The sequence below is a fragment of the Phyllopteryx taeniolatus genome, unplaced genomic scaffold (genome assembly GCF_024500385.1).
Source record: "Phyllopteryx taeniolatus isolate TA_2022b unplaced genomic scaffold, UOR_Ptae_1.2 contig_35, whole genome shotgun sequence".
Taxonomy (NCBI): Eukaryota; Metazoa; Chordata; class Actinopteri; order Syngnathiformes; family Syngnathidae; genus Phyllopteryx; species Phyllopteryx taeniolatus.
In genome coordinates, this window is record NW_026903283.1 from 180513 (window position 1) to 195724 (window position 15212).

Genomic DNA, 15212 nt, shown 5'->3' on the forward strand with positions numbered 1-15212 from the left:
ATTGCTTTAAACAACCTCAACATGCACAAGTAGCAAGTTATCGTTGACAAATAAGGCAGTTACGGCAACATTTTGCATTACAGCCCTTTATTTAGAAATTTAATCAAATTTGGGGAACAGGAGTCATTAACACGGATTATAACCGTTGCTAGTTCTGCGTGTTGAGGTCGTTGAAACCAAGCTGTAAATGACTCCTGCTCTTCAAATTTAATAAAATTAAAAAAGAGACGAATACAAAATGTTGCCGTAACTTCCTTATTTTTCAACGGTTATAACTGTTTCTACTTCTTCGTGTTGAGGTCGTTTCAACCAAGATGTTAATGACTCCTGTTCCCCAAATGTGATTACATTTCAAAATAAAAGGTCAGAATGCAAAATGTTGCCGTAACTTCCTGTTAAATAAATTGTAGAAGTTATCATTTGCTTAGCTTGCATTAGTATAATGGACGATTTTAGATGTCTCTCCTTCAAAAAGAAGACTCGGCATCATCTGATGGAAGGGCGCCTGGACCAAGGATGTGGTCGGGTTGTGACAGGTGTTGGTCCAATATTATGTGTTGTGTCTTATTGCTTAGAATACTATGTGTGGGAAAAAACCCTCTTATGAAATATTTTGTGTTGTGTCTTACTGCTTAGAACATTATGATTTGTAAATCCCTCCTATTTCAAATAAATGCAGGAGCGAGGGGGGGGGATTGTTTAGAGCGTGTTGAGAGGCTGTGATCTGAACAATCTCCCATACGCCCTCCTCATGAGAAAAAGAAACCAGTGTCTTCATTCCTTTTGTCTTATTTATAATGTTGGGTAAGATAAATCCAACACCCACACAGGCGTGGGGAGAACATGCAAACTCCACACAGGCAGGGCCGGGGATTGAACCCAGGTCCTCAGAACTGCGAGGCAGACGCTCTAACCAGCTGACTGCCGAGAGCCTAAGTAATTACTTGAAATTATGTTGTTCTAAAGAGATTTAAAAATTCCTCAAAGTAAAATAATTCAGGGTGTCTTTGTTTTGGTGCAGACCTCGTTTTTTTGAGAACTGTGAAAGATAGACAAAAATAGGCATTGTGCTTCAGCCTACTCCTATTTTTCAGTCAATGGTTTTTGTAGAGTTGTGCGAACTGGTTGGATATGTTGTACAAGGTAGTTTTTTCCCTCCCTTTTTGTAAATTTACACAACTTGCTTTTTGATTTATTCCAAGAATGACCGAAAAATAAAAAATTCAAACATTCATTCATGAAAATACATAGGGGCAACCGTCCAACACAATGGTGAGAGGTGAAGAAACAGATCCAAACTAGGATGAAGGGGAAGGTTGACAGTATCAGTCAGTGGTGAGGCCAGCCATGATGTACAGTGGGACTGAGGAGATGAAGGGAAGCGGAGCGGATTCTGGCATAAATGCAGATGTTGGGGTTCTCTTTAGAAGTGACAAGGTTGGATAGGATTACAAATGTTCTCATCAGAGGGACAGCCAAGGTTAAATATAAAAGAGAAAAATTCAGAGTTGACTATGGCTTGGACACATCCAGAGGACAGCTAGTGAGAATATTGGCAGGAGGATGGTAAGTTGCAGTAACCCTAACCCTAACCCGCGAGTTGCAAATGTGTGAAAAAATGGCCACAGACGGTGAGAGTGTCCATGATTTTTATTCAATCAAAGAAGTCCAACAGGAACGAGTGTTTCTGAGTATTTTAAGAAGAATTTTCATCATTGTACATATATAGTGTAATATAGATTAAAACCCTAAAGCCCAAAACTGTGAGGCAGACTTGCTAACCACTTGATCAGTGTACTGCTGTAACACATACATTAACTCAACAAACACACAAAATAGAGAAGAGGTCTTGATCCCAAAGGCTGGAGACGCTTCCCGGGAATTGAACCTAGGTTATAAGAATGGAAAGCGAGCATTTAGGCTTCAATGGCTACATGATGACATTTAGGATTTACAACTAAATGATTGCTGACAGACGGGAAAAATAAGGGACAGAAAAGTTTTAATAGAAGCTTGACATACAATATGTCGGAAACTAAGCATACGGTGCAGCTCTAAGTGATGGTTCCTGGTGGGAAGTTTTCATTAGCAGTCAAGGGGTGTTTTGTGGTGGCCTGGGTGGCCGAGGTGGTAGTCAAGGTTGGTTGTTTTCATCTGGAGTAAAGGGTGGTCCCAGTAGTAGCCCAGGTGGTACAGGTGGTGACCCAAGTGGTAATCCAGGGTATCCGGGTGGTCCAGGCAGCAGCCTGGACGGTCTAGGAGGCGGTCCAAGTTAAAAACATTTTGTCAGAGAGTCTTTGTCTGGAGTAACAGGAGGCCCTGCTGGTTGTACGGGAGTTCTAGTCATCTGGAGTAACAGGGGTTCCAGGTGGTCCAGGTGTTGGCCCTGGTGGATCATGTGGTGGTCCAGGTGGCCCATGTGGAGGTCTGGGTGAACTAGGTGGTGGCCCAGGTGGTTTGCAGTCATGTGGAGTAACAGAGGTTCTAGTTGGCCCAGGTGGAGGCCTTGGTGGCACAGGTGTTGGCCATGGGTTAGGGTTAGGGTTAGGGTTAGGGTTAGGGTTAGTTAGGGTTAGGGTTAGGTTAGGTTAGGGTTAGGGTTAGGTTAGGGTTAGGGTTAGGGTTAGTGTAGGGTTAGGTGAGGGGAACCGAACCCTCCCTCTCCCAGTATAGGGGAAATAATTCCCCTTCCGGGATCGGGGGGGAGATGCACGGTCCATCCCCCTACGCCATCTCCCGTCTCCATTTCCCCATTCCTGGCGGCGTGCCTGCTGGCCACGCCGGTCATAGTGGACCACTTTCCACTCTCCACCAGTCATCTTTGTTCAAATTTTCTTTTTTGTATTTTCAATTGAGTTTTATAGAGTCGCCTTTGTTATTTATGTAATAATTTATGTTTTGGACGTGCTATTTATTAACAGTTATGAATTTGTAATATATCTCTAATTATAACAACAAAAAACAAAAAAAGAGAAAATCCCCAAAAAAAACAACTTTTGTCGACCAAACGGTGTGCCTTGACAACGTTTCGGCTCTAAGGAGCCTTCCTCAGGTCCTGGCACACTGAATTTAATAAATGCACTGTAAAAATAAGTGATGTTGACTGTTCAAACTCCCAAACCAAACTGAGCTAGTGAAAACGCCCTCCCCTTTTATACCCGTTGTTTTTTGGTCCTATTTTAAAAAAGATCTTTTAAAAGAATATGTGCAAAGTAAAACCCACTTTAAATTAACCCCATAATTGCCAATCCTTCTGCATAATTGCCATCTTGAAATTGAACCTTTGTCCATGTATTGATATTTTAACCTTATAACTCGTTTAATAACATTTTAATAATTGTATAGTTTTTTTGGCTTTTTATGCTGTTTTATATTTTTTAATGTATTTTACCAATTGTTTTGCTTTTTTGGGTCTTTTTAACTTTTTGTGATGTAATTGTAATTAACTTTGTTCCCCCTAGGGTTAAAGTTGGAAATAGGGATAGGAATGAAGTGGTTAGGGTTTGAAGTGGTTAGGGTTTAAGATTAGGGGTTGGAAATGGGGATAGGATAGGACTAGAGTTAGATAGGGATGTGAGTGGTTAAGATTAGGAGTTAGGTTTGGATAAGGAGATATAATAGAGTTATGAATTAAAAATTAAGAATTAAAAGGGAGTGGTTAAGATTAGGGTTAGGGTAGGATAAGGGGATAGAATGTTAGGATTAGGGGATAGTGTTGGTTAAAGTTGGAAATGGGGATAGGGATAGGAATGAAGTGGTTAGGGTTTGAAGTGGTTAGGGTTTGAAGTGGTTAGGGTTTAAGATTAGGGGTTGGAAATGGGGATAGGATAGGACTAGAGTTAGATAGGGATGTGAGTGGTTAAGATTAGGAGTTAGGTTTGGATAAGGAGATATAATAGAGTTAAGAATTAAAAATTAAGAATTAAAAGGGAGTGGTTAAGATTAGGGTTAGGGTAGGATAAGTGGATAGAATGTTAAGATAAGGGGCTAGTGTTGGATAAGGGGGTGAAATAGAAAGATAGGAAATGGTTGGGAATTGGGGACAGGAAGATGGAAGTGGTTAGGGTTAGGGTTGGAAATGGGGATAGGATAGGACTAGGGTTCGGGTTAGACAGGTAAGGGGGTGTGGGTTATGAATGGATAGAATTTAGTCAGATAAGAGAGAGGAGGGGTTTGTAGGATTAGGGTGGCCTTTAGGGTAGGGTATCCGAACCGTATTCCCTAATGGTGCGCTACATTCAATCCCCCTGGCACTTTAGACCCCAATCGGAATATCCATCGCCGTTCCATGGTCTTTCTCTCTCTCTCTGTCCACAGGATATTCCTTTGTAATCCCGCTACCCTCAACGCTCCCAATCCATGGATCAAGAAATGCTGAACCAGTGGTGTGTGTAAATCTTTCTTGTGGTTCACATTATATCTGTGTTGTGTGATGCGGGTCATCAATGTGTTGGAAGTTTCCCCGACATACTGCAGTCCACACTTCTTGCACAATATGAGATAGACACAGTTGGTTGATTTGGGACTAAATCCTTGTTCAATTTTAATGATTGTTTTATCCACTGCATTCCTGACGAATTTGAGTTTAATAAAATATTTGCTCAATGGTTGTGGTTTTTTAATTTTCAACGACGGTAACCTTGCCCGAATAAGTAAGTCCTTTAAATTTTTGTTCCGCCGATATGCCGATATGATTCTAAAATTTGGCCCTCCTGCAGCACATCCCAATTTTCCCTCAAAATCTGCTTTTATTTTTTTGTGTAATAAATTCCCAACTGTGAAGTATGAGGTGATCAAGGGGAGAATGTCCTCCTTTGTTTCTTCTCTTCTCTCCAAAAATGTCCTTAGGCAACGTCTGAGAAATGACCTCCCATATCCTCTTTTCCGTAAAACCTTAAACAAAATCGTCACCGCCTCGTGAAAGTTTTGCCTTTTTGTGCATATCCGAGCAAAGCGCAAAATCTGTGACTTCACGATTCCCCGAAACATATGCGTTGGGTGAAAGCTGGTTTTATGAACCAATGCATGCGTGTCAGTAATTTTGAAGTGCACTTTTATATCCAATTTATAATTTTGTTGAAATTTTGTCCCTTTGAAGACGGTGGTATCCAAAAAGTCAATCGATTGGCGGTTGACCTCCGTCTTGAGCTGTATCGAATTGTTGTGTGCATTCAAAGTATCCACAAATTGGTGAAATTCTTCCTCCGAATATGTCCAAATTCCAAATATGTCGTCCAGGTAACGGATGTAGCGGTCTGGTTTTTTATCACACTTTGTAAAAACCTCTTCTTCCCATATAGCCATAAAAATGTTTGCATACGCTGGGGCGAATTTCTTCCCCATAGCTGTCCCTTTAATTTGTAGATAATTTTCATTAAAGATAAAATCATTTCTCGTCAGATTTATTTCTAGCAGCTGTAGTAATTCCACATCCGGTCGTTTTGGATCCGGATATCTTTGTAAGATCTTCCTCACACTCTCCATTCCCGCCTGGATCGGAATGTTGGTGTACAGGCTCTCTACGTCCATTGTGAAGAAGAAGAAGTCCGTTTTTGTCCTAATCTTTTTGACCATGTCTACGAATTGGTACGTATCTCGCACATACGACGGGTGTCTTGTGGACAGCGGGGTGAGATAGAAATCCAGAAACTCTGCTGTGGCATACGTGTCACTGCCGCAATCTGAGACGATCGGTCTGCCTGGAGGGACTTCATAAGGTACAGTCCATGTGGTAGGATCCTTATGTATTTTTGGCAAAATATAAAACCGACGTTCCCTCGGTTCCGATTCCCCTATTAAATAGCGTGATTGTTTCCCATTGATGAATTTCTTCTTTTTTAATTCCCGAACAATTTGAGCCACTTTTGGCATTGTTTCCCAAAATATGGGTTTGTCCAATTTTTTATAATAGTTTTTATCGTCTAATTGTCTCTGTGCTTCCATGATATACTGGTCCCGTCCGAGCACGACCATTGCCGACCCCTTGTCGGCCGGCTTAATCACAATGTGTTTGGCATAAATTAAATCCCGCAGCGCCTTCACCTCTTCCGGTGCTAAATTGTATTTCTCTTTTTTCGGAATGAAATGTTTTTTAATTGTTACCAGATCCTCTTCAATCACCTGCTGGACTTGTGGCGGCATATCCGTCGTAGCCGGTGTCCAGATGGAAGGGGCGACAAAAGGCGGCCGTTCCCTCCTGTGTGAATTTCTGAAATAAAAAGCCAATTTTAATCTGCGATGGTAATTTTGTATGTCAAATTGGAATTGTGTTTTCTGATCCCGTTCGATATCTATAGATGGTATAAATGATAAGCCTCTGCTGAGTAACCGATGCTGTGGTTCCGTTAGAAGGAAATTTTTGGCTAGGACGACCACATCTTGTGCGACGAAGGACTTGGGTCTCTCGCCCCCCTCTTTGTGTAGCCTTAGAGGGCGATGGAGTTTAAAAAGCGGATCCAATGGTCCAGCATAGCCGCCGCGGTTTCCCGGGTCCAATGGACCTCATCGTCCTCCACCTCGAACAGACCCTCCGGCAAGAGTGGAATGTGACCCATATTCCTCTCAATATGGTCATTGAGGGTCTGTAGATTTTCTTTCTCATCCGCTGGGAGAGCGGCTGAGAAATTAATGAGCGGCACCCAAATTTCCGCATATGGAAACTTTTTCTTCGAGGCCCTAATTGCTCCTTGTACCGTTTTAATCGTTGTCTCTTTGGATTTATTGCATCGGCTATTGATGCCAAACGACAGAACAATTTTTTCCACAATCAATTCCGGTGATGCCTCTGTCTTTTCCATCAGCGTTTGCCCATGGCGGAAATGACCACCCGGATAGGCGTCAATCTGCAAGTTTGCATTAAAAAAATCGGGAATCTTGGTGAGATTCGAGTCCCCGATCATAAGCCATTTCTTTTTAACTGTGAGATTCCAGTCCATCAAGCGTCTCTGGGTATGGCGATGTGCGGTCACCGAGAAACGTTGGGGTTCCGGCTCTACGAACCGGTCCGAGGAGTCCTGGAAGATCTCACCGTCTTCCGCCTCCCTATGCACTTGGACCTGGTCCGGGCCCAGGGTCAAATTTGTCTCCCCCTCCTGGTCTGACATGGACCCATCAAAGAGGTGATCGAACCCCAACGGAATCGGTGTACGCACTACCCTACCTACAGGAGAGGAGGTGCGCGCCTGTGATTCCAGGACTACCCTGTTCTCTGGGTCCTCAATTTGAGGTAACCCCAGTTCCTCCTCTATATTGTCTTCAGTGAGGACCACTCCCCGGGTACGCCTGGACAACCGCGGTGTCTCCAGCTCTTCCTCCGTTGGAGGAGGCTGTACAGGCACTACCGTTGTCCTAAGCCCCCCACTGGGCCTGGTCCCCTGTCTTTTGACTTGTCTCTGCTCCCGCGGGTCCTCCGCGGTGGGCAAAACCTGGTCCCGGGTATCCATCGTCTGACTCGCTTGAGGCAGACGAGGGGCCCGGGCCGGCTGCACCACCGGCAGGAGTTGTCGCGGAGCAGGCGCCCTATCCGCGTCTCTGGAGTCCGCTCTTTCTACAATGATTGCTTCCGCATGATCAATAACCTCCTGTGTAATATGGCTGAATCTCCTCCTAGCCCAACGGACTGCCACCTCGTAGGCTACCTTCCAATCTGGGGTGAGGAGGGCTGTGAGATCATCCAATAGTTCCCCCAACACTTCTTCATAGTGTTCTGCCAGAATTTGACACGTCGTGTGGCCCCAGTTTTTTGCGTTGGCCACCACGTACTGTAATGTATTTGCCCTTGGTAAGGCTGGTCTTATCATGGATGACAAGACTTCAACCATCCTAGCTATCATCCTAGGCTCCGGTTTGTCCCCACTCCGATCAACATTATTTAAGTGGTGAACCACCTTGATGACAGCAAGAAATTTCTGTGCCAACTTCCTGAATTCAGGAGTGGCCGCTTGTCGCTTAACGTTGGTGTCCCCAACTGACGGCATGAACCCCTGTCTCGTCGGGGCTGGTCGGCCCTGGCGTACCACTGCCGCATATGAGCGGTAAGGGGGATAATTTTGACGGGGTGGGCGTGGGGGAGGCACTGGCTGGGTAGGTGAGGGGAACCGAACCCTCCCTCTCCCAGTATAGGGGAAATAATTCCCCTTCCGGGATCGGGGGGGAGATGCACGGTCCATCCCCCTACGCCATCTCCCGTCTCCATTTCCCCATTCCTGGCGGCGTGCCTGCTGGCCACGCCGGTCATAGTGGACCACTTTCCACTCTCCACCAGTCATCTTTGTTCAAATTTTCTTTTTTGTATTTTCAATTGAGTTTTATAGAGTCGCCTTTGTTATTTATGTAATAATTTATGTTTTGGACGTGCTATTTATTAACAGTTATGAATTTGTAATATATCTCTAATTATAACAACAAAAAACAAAAAAAGAGAAAATCCCCAAAAAAAACAACTTTTGTCGACCAAACGGTGTGCCTTGACAACGTTTCGGCTCTAAGGAGCCTTCCTCAGGTCCTGGCACACTGAATTTAATAAATGCACTGTAAAAATAAGTGATGTTGACTGTTCAAACTCCCAAACCAAACTGAGCTAGTGAAAACGCCCTCCCCTTTTATACCCGTTGTTTTTTGGTCCTATTTTAAAAAAGATCTTTTAAAAGAATATGTGCAAAGTAAAACCCACTTTAAATTAACCCCATAATTGCCAATCCTTCTGCATAATTGCCATCTTGAAATTGAACCTTTGTCCATGTATTGATATTTTAACCTTATAACTCGTTTAATAACATTTTAATAATTGTATAGTTTTTTTGGCTTTTTATGCTGTTTTATATTTTTTAATGTATTTTACCAATTGTTTTGCTTTTTTGGGTCTTTTTAACTTTTTGTGATGTAATTGTAATTAACTTTGTTCCCCCTAGGGTTAAAGTTGGAAATAGGGATAGGAATGAAGTGGTTAGGGTTTGAAGTGGTTAGGGTTTAAGATTAGGGGTTGGAAATGGGGATAGGATAGGACTAGAGTTAGATAGGGATGTGAGTGGTTAAGATTAGGAGTTAGGTTTGGATAAGGAGATATAATAGAGTTATGAATTAAAAATTAAGAATTAAAAGGGAGTGGTTAAGATTAGGGTTAGGGTAGGATAAGGGGATAGAATGTTAGGATTAGGGGATAGTGTTGGTTAAAGTTGGAAATGGGGATAGGGATAGGAATGAAGTGGTTAGGGTTTGAAGTGGTTAGGGTTTGAAGTGGTTAGGGTTTAAGATTAGGGGTTGGAAATGGGGATAGGATAGGACTAGAGTTAGATAGGGATGTGAGTGGTTAAGATTAGGAGTTAGGTTTGGATAAGGAGATATAATAGAGTTAAGAATTAAAAATTAAGAATTAAAAGGGAGTGGTTAAGATTAGGGTTAGGGTAGGATAAGTGGATAGAATGTTAAGATAAGGGGCTAGTGTTGGATAAGGGGGTGAAATAGAAAGATAGGAAATGGTTGGGAATTGGGGACAGGAAGATGGAAGTGGTTAGGGTTAGGGTTGGAAATGGGGATAGGATAGGACTAGGGTTCGGGTTAGACAGGTAAGGGGGTGTGGGTTATGAATGGATAGAATTTAGTCAGATAAGAGAGAGGAGGGGTTTGTAGGATTAGGGTGGCCTTTAGGGTAGGGTATCCGAACCGTATTCCCTAATGGTGCGCTACATTCAATCCCCCTGGCACTTTAGACCCCAATCGGAATATCCATCGCCGTTCCATGGTCTTTCTCTCTCTCTCTGTCCACAGGATATTCCTTTGTAATCCCGCTACCCTCAACGCTCCCAATCCATGGATCAAGAAATGCTGAACCAGTGGTGTGTGTAAATCTTTCTTGTGGTTCACATTATATCTGTGTTGTGTGATGCGGGTCATCAATGTGTTGGAAGTTTCCCCGACATACTGCAGTCCACACTTCTTGCACAATATGAGATAGACACAGTTGGTTGATTTGGGACTAAATCCTTGTTCAATTTTAATGATTGTTTTATCCACTGCATTCCTGACGAATTTGAGTTTAATAAAATATTTGCTCAATGGTTGTGGTTTTTTAATTTTCAACGACGGTAACCTTGCCCGAATAAGTAAGTCCTTTAAATTTTTGTTCCGCCGATATGCCGATATGATTCTAAAATTTGGCCCTCCTGCAGCACATCCCAATTTTCCCTCAAAATCTGCTTTTATTTTTTTGTGTAATAAATTCCCAACTGTGAAGTATGAGGTGATCAAGGGGAGAATGTCCTCCTTTGTTTCTTCTCTTCTCTCCAAAAATGTCCTTAGGCAACGTCTGAGAAATGACCTCCCATATCCTCTTTTCCGTAAAACCTTAAACAAAATCGTCACCGCCTCGTGAAAGTTTTGCCTTTTTGTGCATATCCGAGCAAAGCGCAAAATCTGTGACTTCACGATTCCCCGAAACATATGCGTTGGGTGAAAGCTGGTTTTATGAACCAATGCATGCGTGTCAGTAATTTTGAAGTGCACTTTTATATCCAATTTATAATTTTGTTGAAATTTTGTCCCTTTGAAGACGGTGGTATCCAAAAAGTCAATCGATTGGCGGTTGACCTCCGTCTTGAGCTGTATCGAATTGTTGTGTGCATTCAAAGTATCCACAAATTGGTGAAATTCTTCCTCCGAATATGTCCAAATTCCAAATATGTCGTCCAGGTAACGGATGTAGCGGTCTGGTTTTTTATCACACTTTGTAAAAACCTCTTCTTCCCATATAGCCATAAAAATGTTTGCATACGCTGGGGCGAATTTCTTCCCCATAGCTGTCCCTTTAATTTGTAGATAATTTTCATTAAAGATAAAATCATTTCTCGTCAGATTTATTTCTAGCAGCTGTAGTAATTCCACATCCGGTCGTTTTGGATCCGGATATCTTTGTAAGATCTTCCTCACACTCTCCATTCCCGCCTGGATCGGAATGTTGGTGTACAGGCTCTCTACGTCCATTGTGAAGAAGAAGAAGTCCGTTTTTGTCCTAATCTTTTTGACCATGTCTACGAATTGGTACGTATCTCGCACATACGACGGGTGTCTTGTGGACAGCGGGGTGAGATAGAAATCCAGAAACTCTGCTGTGGCATACGTGTCACTGCCGCAATCTGAGACGATCGGTCTGCCTGGAGGGACTTCATAAGGTACAGTCCATGTGGTAGGATCCTTATGTATTTTTGGCAAAATATAAAACCGACGTTCCCTCGGTTCCGATTCCCCTATTAAATAGCGTGATTGTTTCCCATTGATGAATTTCTTCTTTTTTAATTCCCGAACAATTTGAGCCACTTTTGGCATTGTTTCCCAAAATATGGGTTTGTCCAATTTTTTATAATAGTTTTTATCGTCTAATTGTCTCTGTGCTTCCATGATATACTGGTCCCGTCCGAGCACGACCATTGCCGACCCCTTGTCGGCCGGCTTAATCACAATGTGTTTGGCATAAATTAAATCCCGCAGCGCCTTCACCTCTTCCGGTGCTAAATTGTATTTCTCTTTTTTCGGAATGAAATGTTTTTTAATTGTTACCAGATCCTCTTCAATCACCTGCTGGACTTGTGGCGGCATATCCGTCGTAGCCGGTGTCCAGATGGAAGGGGCGACAAAAGGCGGCCGTTCCCTCCTGTGTGAATTTCTGAAATAAAAAGCCAATTTTAATCTGCGATGGTAATTTTGTATGTCAAATTGGAATTGTGTTTTCTGATCCCGTTCGATATCTATAGATGGTATAAATGATAAGCCTCTGCTGAGTAACCGATGCTGTGGTTCCGTTAGAAGGAAATTTTTGGCTAGGACGACCACATCTTGTGCGACGAAGGACTTGGGTCTCTCGCCCCCCTCTTTGTGTAGCCTTAGAGGGCGATGGAGTTTAAAAAGCGGATCCAATGGTCCAGCATAGCCGCCGCGGTTTCCCGGGTCCAATGGACCTCATCGTCCTCCACCTCGAACAGACCCTCCGGCAAGAGTGGAATGTGACCCATATTCCTCTCAATATGGTCATTGAGGGTCTGTAGATTTTCTTTCTCATCCGCTGGGAGAGCGGCTGAGAAATTAATGAGCGGCACCCAAATTTCCGCATATGGAAACTTTTTCTTCGAGGCCCTAATTGCTCCTTGTACCGTTTTAATCGTTGTCTCTTTGGATTTATTGCATCGGCTATTGATGCCAAACGACAGAACAATTTTTTCCACAATCAATTCCGGTGATGCCTCTGTCTTTTCCATCAGCGTTTGCCCATGGCGGAAATGACCACCCGGATAGGCGTCAATCTGCAAGTTTGCATTAAAAAAATCGGGAATCTTGGTGAGATTCGAGTCCCCGATCATAAGCCATTTCTTTTTAACTGTGAGATTCCAGTCCATCAAGCGTCTCTGGGTATGGCGATGTGCGGTCACCGAGAAACGTTGGGGTTCCGGCTCTACGAACCGGTCCGAGGAGTCCTGGAAGATCTCACCGTCTTCCGCCTCCCTATGCACTTGGACCTGGTCCGGGCCCAGGGTCAAATTTGTCTCCCCCTCCTGGTCTGACATGGACCCATCAAAGAGGTGATCGAACCCCAACGGAATCGGTGTACGCACTACCCTACCTACAGGAGAGGAGGTGCGCGCCTGTGATTCCAGGACTACCCTGTTCTCTGGGTCCTCAATTTGAGGTAACCCCAGTTCCTCCTCTATATTGTCTTCAGTGAGGACCACTCCCCGGGTACGCCTGGACAACCGCGGTGTCTCCAGCTCTTCCTCCGTTGGAGGAGGCTGTACAGGCACTACCGTTGTCCTAAGCCCCCCACTGGGCCTGGTCCCCTGTCTTTTGACTTGTCTCTGCTCCCGCGGGTCCTCCGCGGTGGGCAAAACCTGGTCCCGGGTATCCATCGTCTGACTCGCTTGAGGCAGACGAGGGGCCCGGGCCGGCTGCACCACCGGCAGGAGTTGTCGCGGAGCAGGCGCCCTATCCGCGTCTCTGGAGTCCGCTCTTTCTACAATGATTGCTTCCGCATGATCAATAACCTCCTGTGTAATATGGCTGAATCTCCTCCTAGCCCAACGGACTGCCACCTCGTAGGCTACCTTCCAATCTGGGGTGAGGAGGGCTGTGAGATCATCCAATAGTTCCCCCAACACTTCTTCATAGTGTTCTGCCAGAATTTGACACGTCGTGTGGCCCCAGTTTTTTGCGTTGGCCACCACGTACTGTAATGTATTTGCCCTTGGTAAGGCTGGTCTTATCATGGATGACAAGACTTCAACCATCCTAGCTATCATCCTAGGCTCCGGTTTGTCCCCACTCCGATCAACATTATTTAAGTGGTGAACCACCTTGATGACAGCAAGAAATTTCTGTGCCAACTTCCTGAATTCAGGAGTGGCCGCTTGTCGCTTAACGTTGGTGTCCCCAACTGACGGCATGAACCCCTGTCTCGTCGGGGCTGGTCGGCCCTGGCGTACCACTGCCGCATATGAGCGGTAAGGGGGATAATTTTGACGGGGTGGGCGTGGGGGAGGCACTGGCTGGGTAGGTGAGGGGAACCGAACCCTCCCTCTCCCAGTATAGGGGAAATAATTCCCCTTCCGGGATCGGGGGGGAGATGCACGGTCCATCCCCCTACGCCATCTCCCGTCTCCATTTCCCCATTCCTGGCGGCGTGCCTGCTGGCCACGCCGGTCATAGTGGACCACTTTCCACTCTCCACCAGTCATCTTTGTTCAAATTTTCTTTTTTGTATTTTCAATTGAGTTTTATAGAGTCGCCTTTGTTATTTATGTAATAATTTATGTTTTGGACGTGCTATTTATTAACAGTTATGAATTTGTAATATATCTCTAATTATAACAACAAAAAACAAAAAAAGAGAAAATCCCCAAAAAAAACAACTTTTGTCGACCAAACGGTGTGCCTTGACAACGTTTCGGCTCTAAGGAGCCTTCCTCAGGTCCTGGCACACTGAATTTAATAAATGCACTGTAAAAATAAGTGATGTTGACTGTTCAAACTCCCAAACCAAACTGAGCTAGTGAAAACGCCCTCCCCTTTTATACCCGTTGTTTTTTGGTCCTATTTTAAAAAAGATCTTTTAAAAGAATATGTGCAAAGTAAAACCCACTTTAAATTAACCCCATAATTGCCAATCCTTCTGCATAATTGCCATCTTGAAATTGAACCTTTGTCCATGTATTGATATTTTAACCTTATAACTCGTTTAATAACATTTTAATAATTGTATAGTTTTTTTGGCTTTTTATGCTGTTTTATATTTTTTAATGTATTTTACCAATTGTTTTGCTTTTTTGGGTCTTTTTAACTTTTTGTGATGTAATTGTAATTAACTTTGTTCCCCCTAGGGTTAAAGTTGGAAATAGGGATAGGAATGAAGTGGTTAGGGTTTGAAGTGGTTAGGGTTTAAGATTAGGGGTTGGAAATGGGGATAGGATAGGACTAGAGTTAGATAGGGATGTGAGTGGTTAAGATTAGGAGTTAGGTTTGGATAAGGAGATATAATAGAGTTATGAATTAAAAATTAAGAATTAAAAGGGAGTGGTTAAGATTAGGGTTAGGGTAGGATAAGGGGATAGAATGTTAGGATTAGGGGATAGTGTTGGTTAAAGTTGGAAATGGGGATAGGGATAGGAATGAAGTGGTTAGGGTTTGAAGTGGTTAGGGTTTGAAGTGGTTAGGGTTTAAGATTAGGGGTTGGAAATGGGGATAGGATAGGACTAGAGTTAGATAGGGATGTGAGTGGTTAAGATTAGGAGTTAGGTTTGGATAAGGAGATATAATAGAGTTAAGAATTAAAAATTAAGAATTAAAAGGGAGTGGTTAAGATTAGGGTTAGGGTAGGATAAGTGGATAGAATGTTAAGATAAGGGGCTAGTGTTGGATAAGGGGGTGAAATAGAAAGATAGGAAATGGTTGGGAATTGGGGACAGGAAGATGGAAGTGGTTAGGGTTAGGGTTGGAAATGGGGATAGGATAGGACTAGGGTTCGGGTTAGACAGGTAAGGGGGTGTGGGTTATGAATGGATAGAATTTAGTCAGATAAGAGAGAGGAGGGGTTTGTAGGATTAGGGTGGCCTTTAGGGTAGGGTATCCGAACCGTATTCCCTAATGGTGCGCTACATTCAATCCCCCTGGCACTTTAGACCCCAATCGGAATATCCATCGCCGTTCCATGGTCTTTCTCTCTCTCTCTGTCCACA